Below are 6,000 nucleotides of genomic sequence, written 5' to 3'. Positions count from 1 at the left end.
ACCTCTGTTGCTTGGTGCCTCAATAACATATCACTATTAAGAATGAACCACAAAGAAAGGTTTGGGCAAGGTTCAAAAAATTCTGGTGAGAACTGACCCAACTATGTCCAAAGGAACTTTGCAAACTAGTTCCCAGCACAACTTAATGGAGCAACTTTATAATGAAATAGCTCTGTAATTAGTTGTTACCTAACAACTTTTAAGAGCAACAACGCTGGTGTAAGCAAAGGTTTGGGTTGCTTGTCCTGCCAGAATTGCTAAAGCCAGAGGGTTTTTTTGAGGGATGGGGCCTGGAGCAGAGGTCTTTGCCACCAGCTGTTGCTACAATTCTTGTTTCACCCAGTAGTAGGGTAAGCTGTGATTTCACCCAGTAGCCGGGTAAGCTGTGATTTGTGACCCACAGCTGTGCTGACAAAAGCTTTGCAGTGTGGTTGTGTTGCACATGTGACAATGCTGCTGTGCTGCTCAAGGGGAAGGAATAAGCTGTGGCAGCAGCAACTTCTCTTCCCCAATACAAGTTTCCTGCAAAGACTCATAAATACAACTACCTTGGCCAACAACCACAAACCTTCAGGTCTTAGTTTTCTTGGAAAAAAACAAGACATTGGCTTTGGATTGTCGGTGTAGCATCAAAAACAGGTCTGGTCTCTTCTGTTGCTTATCAATTTTGAAAGCATTACTCATATCTTATTTTCCGACATTTCTCCTAATTCTGTGGTTTTATACAGAACCAATAAAAATGAACCACCAGAGCACTGTGGAGCCATCCCCAGCTGAATTGTTGCAGTATCCAGGCTCCTTCCAGGCTTCTTCTCACACCCACGGAGGGAGTGATGCTGATAAGCTCTGACAAAACTACTCTTCCTGGCTGTTATTAACCCATTTTAACCTTAAAGCCTAATCCTCCCTTCTCCTACATTCCCCTTCAGCAGCCATTTCATTTATTTTTGTTAAAAAAATTTAGAAACACCACCTGAAAATTGTTACCCACACAAAAATAAAAAGCCAGATAATGTCCTGCTGTTCACACTTTGGTGTGCTAATTCCCTGAGTTACATAGCTGGTATAATCAGATTGAAATGTTCAAAAGTGGATCATAGTAAGACCAGTGATGAATGGTGGATTAAGCACTCATTATCATAAAAACAGATAAATAGAAGTGAAAATGGAAAATAAATTGTACTGAGTTTAAGTAGTAAAAACTCTTCCAAAGGATTAGCTGAACACTGTTAACAATGATGTCAGGGAAAGTACTTGATTGTGGATGCTGAGTAATAGCTCTGTAATTATGTTCTTCTTAGCTTTTTTTTTATTAGTATTTACCTTCACTTAAACAATCCTGAAGACTCTGTTGTGGCTAGTGCTGTTCATTCCTAGAGACAGATGAGCTTCCTCCAACATATGAAACCAAACCTCAGGGAAGCAGATCTTCTAAGACCACAACCACCTTCTGTCTTTCAGGGAACTGAACTTAAATCAATGGCCACATTTCATAGCTGGGCCCCAGCAATAAATTTTTGAGATGTACAAAATGAGAAGAACAGAAAAGAAAAATAGAAAAGCCAATTTGTTTTATTCAGGCTACATGTTGGAACATCAATAGGTGAAAATGAAGTAGAAAAATTCAAAGCTGATGTTGATAATTTCAGGGGAGTTCAGTAAAATGATGATAAAAGGCATGATGTTTTTAAAGTCCATTTACATTAAGATTTCTGGCAGATTTTGAAATGCACCTTCCCCACTGCTCTAATCACAGAATACTGTGGAATAAATCTGTGTGACAAAAAGAAATAAACCTCTGGCTGGCCCAACTCAGCAAGACAACAATAATTCAGCAAAGGAAAAACAACATTTCAGCACTCAACAACACATAATTAATTTCAGATCTGTCCCTTCCAACCACAGATTATAGACAACCACTAGAAAACAGACTCTAAAGAAGATCCTTGCCCTGGCTGGGGAGGGTGAGAGGATCCAGGGTAGCAGCTTTCTGCCGTCACCCATTTCAATCTTCCTTTTGCAGATCTCTTGGCAAAGTCGAGCTGCAAGTTCAGCTCAACTTGTGTTTATGTGCTTTGAACTATTAAACATCTTCAATAAACCCTGTGGCTGGGAGCTCATCATTTTACGTACTGAGAGCTCCATTAGTGATGACTGTAAGTGACACTTTACATTACCCAGTTGCTTGAAGGCATAGTTTTTGCCAGGGGATTCTTATTTGGAGAAGAGTGCACTGAGAGGCATTAATTACATTTCTCTCTTGGTTTTATATACACTGATTTATTTCCATTAGATTTTTAAACTCAGAGGCAAATCTTGCTTTCTTGGACATATAGATTTTTGCTATATTTATGCATGGCAGGGCAGAATTATTAGCCCAGTTTTAATGCCTGCTCCTACATAAAGCAAGCTTCTGATTTTATGAGTAGTAGAAATAACATCAAGACTATGTAGTAGAAATAACATCAAGATTATTCCCATGCCTGGGTAGCAAATGTGATTTATCATGTTAGACTGTAAATCCCTCTAAGAGCTGGATTTTGGTTACCTCTTGAAAAGCTTTCTTCATTGCCTGCAGTGGTGATGTAACAAGACAAGGCATCCCAAGGTATCCTCAACACATGATGTCCTTCTTCTGCTGAAGGTCACTCACTCTCTCCCAGCTCACTCTCAAGGAGTTTATTTTGGAATACATGACTGTAAGAGACTTTTTTGTCTGAGTGAAGACAGGCTTTACAAACCACTGCAGTTTAATAGTGTTTGATTTGATATAAAACATGCAAATGACATCCTGCTTTGAAAAGAATGACATGTGTGTGATTTAATCTCTCTAGCACTTTCCAAATTTAGCTTGGGATACATCTAACATTCATTTATCCAGAGTCTAGAATTGAGAACTCATTTGGTAGATGAGTTTCTAGCCTTTTAGATACTTGTACTAGTTTGAAAACAAACCAGTGGGAGGCACCAAGTCAGAATAACAATTTAATGGGGAAATTAAAGAAAAGGAAAATCTAAAAGAAAACACTGGTTCAAACTGACAGATTCAAGATACAACCTGACACCCTGTTAGTCAGGGTGGTGGTAGCAGTCTGGTAGAATGGTGGCTGCAGTCCTCTGAAGTGGTGATCCTGTAGAAAATGGGTCTGCTCTTCCTCAGGTCCAGTGGTGGCTGTGTAGCTCCTGTCCTCAGGAAATCCAGTGGAACAGTTGCCTCTGGTGTTCAGCATCTCAGATTATATCCACGATGGGATGCTTGGTTCCTCCCTCTGGGTGGAGCATCTCACAATGGGGTAATGAGTCATGAGGCAAAGTGTTGATTAGGCTCATTAACAGAAGATAGTCCAGAGGGAGTTATCTCTGAGTCATGCGGCAGGACAATGATGGGCCATTAACAGAAAGATAGTCTGGGGGCAGGAGGCAAGGAAACACTGCCCCACCTGATTTCAACAGCTCATGAGGATAGTAATAGAATACACTGCAACCCAGGACAATATTCTACTTTTTTATTATTTTATTTGAAACTATAAATTATCATGGCATTTTGTGGGTTTATACTTCCGTATTACTCCCTTTGATTCAGTAAATAGCAATTGATTCCAGCAGATCTATAAGCTAAGTCCCAGGTGAGGATTTGCCATGCCTTAATCATCCCAAGCAATGCTGAGCTGAGTGCTTCTCAAAGACCTCCAGTGGTGGAAACTGTACATCTCCCAAACAGCTCCACAGCTCTTCCCAAAAGACTTCTTCTTAACTTCAGTGTCATTCCAACCTGAACCTCCCTTTCTTTGAAGAATTAAGCTCACTACTTCTTGTCCAGTTCCTAGGCCACAGCAAAATTAATCTTCTTTATTTTCAGTAAATTGAAGACTCAGGTCACATTTTCTAGTCCTCTCCTTCTGGAGTTCATTTTTCAGAGTCTCTATTACTGCTCAGCATTTTCTTCAAATGTCTCACTGATATGTGTCTATAACACTCAGCTGAGATCTCACCACTGCTGGCTATAACGTTCAGTCTCTCCCAAATCACCTGTACATGCATCTCCCAGCCACATACATGAGTTAAGAATAGCTCAGTACACCAAGGGTCATGAAGATCTCAGAAAAAGATAATGCTTAAAATTAGGTTTTCCTACTTTTTTTTTTAATATCTGGAAAAACTTTCCCTCTAGAATGCCACGAATTAGTTTCAATAACATGCAATCTATACACCCCTACAAAAAAAAAATCAATATATTCAAATTTTCTGTTACAAATTTGCAATCAGTTTCTTTACTAGCTTGGTTTGTAAACATGGGGAAAAACAGTGTCTTTCCTTTTGAGGAAAGACGTCTAGAGACCCCATCCTCTAGCAAAGTCTTTACCTCCCATGTCAGTCTGTGTAGGACAAGCATTTCTGCTTCAGCCACAAAACAGACACACAGCTTTTCTATTCCCACTCCCTCCCACTCTGCCAGAATTATAACACAGACCAGGATCTCTACTGGGATCTAGGCTGTCTTTTTCATTTAGGGTTACACAGGAGACTGCTAATCTCAATGTTTTGCTACCATAATTAGATTAGTCAGAAACATGAAATGAAGTTATACTTCTAGTGGACCAAATTAAGCTTGGCAATAAATTCAGTCCTGTAACTATCTTAGAATCATAGAATGGTTTGGGCTGGAAGGGACTCAAAAGATCATCTAATTCCATGGGCAGGAGCACGTTCCACTAGAGCAGGTGGCTCAAAGCCCCATCTAACCTGGCCTTGAACACTTCCAGGTATGAGGTGTCCACAACTTCTCTGGGCAACCTGTGCCAGTGTCTCACCCTCTGAATAAAGAACTTCTTCCTAACATCTGATCAAAATCTATTCTTTTTAGTTTGAAAGTATTTCCCCTTGTCCTATCACTGTCTGACATGCAGAAAGTGTCTTGATGTAGAGCTGAAAGCCCCTCGCCAGCAGATTTGACAATCCTGTGATACCTTTGTATTCCTGTGTTCTGCTGGTTAGTGGTTTCTAAAGCTTACATTTAAACCTCCAGCCTCCATAGCTGCAAAACAGATGAGAAGAATCCTTGACTTAGTCTTTGAAGACCTCCAGTGATTGTTTAACTGTTCCAGGCTGATCACCTGCTTTGCTGGTAGGTTACAGTGCATTGCCACTGGGTGCAGTTTAGGGTGAAGTTTTACAAACCCACTGTCATGGGTTAGCATAGCTACGGAAGTGATTCTCTTGCAAAGAGGTGCTTACAGCTTCCTCTATGACCTAACAGAACCTATCAACTGGCTAGTTTGAATATTGGCAACTTTTTAAGCCACTTAAAGAGCTTGACACGCCTCTGTGACCCACATTTAAGAACGAACAGAGGCTGGGAAAGCTCTCTTGCCTTCCAGCTTTCGGACATGTAGTGGGGTGGGGGCAGCCTGCAGGCGTCCCAATGGGGCTGGGCCGGGCCTTGCTCGGCCCAGCCGGGTCAGCCGTGGCGTGGCCCTGTTCCATCTACAGCCCACCCCAGCCCTGCTCTGTGCAGGCAGCCCCCACAGCCCTGCTCCGTGCAGGCAGGCCTCCAGTGCAGCCAAAGATTCAGCTGAAGCTGCACCGCTGCCCGGCAAAGTTCATGTGACCAATGGCGATAAGCGAACTCCAGCTGCGGGGCCCGGGTGAGATTAATCCTTTTAGTGCTGTAAGTTTCCTCCAGAACAGATGAAGCCTGCAGACATTAATGCTCTTCCGAGTCTGAGGAAGAGGGAAGGTGAAGAAAACACCATAGAGACACCAAAGTCAGTGAAGAAGGAAGAGCTGAAACCCTGAGGGAGATGAAAGAGGAGATGCTTAGAAGCTGAAATTCTGTTGTAAAGCTATGGTGATGGACTATGATACATCAGAGTACCCGTTGTAATTTCATGAAAGCATGGGGGGATGGAGTATTCAAACTGTAATTGTGAGCAGAAATAAGCAAATGACAGTAGCTGTAATTTGATGAGGCCTCTTTGCTCCCAGGGGAGGAGAAGGGCC

Source organism: Corvus hawaiiensis, chromosome 1 (assembly GCF_020740725.1).
Source record: "Corvus hawaiiensis isolate bCorHaw1 chromosome 1, bCorHaw1.pri.cur, whole genome shotgun sequence".
NCBI classification, from domain to species: domain Eukaryota; kingdom Metazoa; phylum Chordata; class Aves; order Passeriformes; family Corvidae; genus Corvus; species Corvus hawaiiensis.
Note: the sequence above shows the minus strand (reverse complement) of the source record.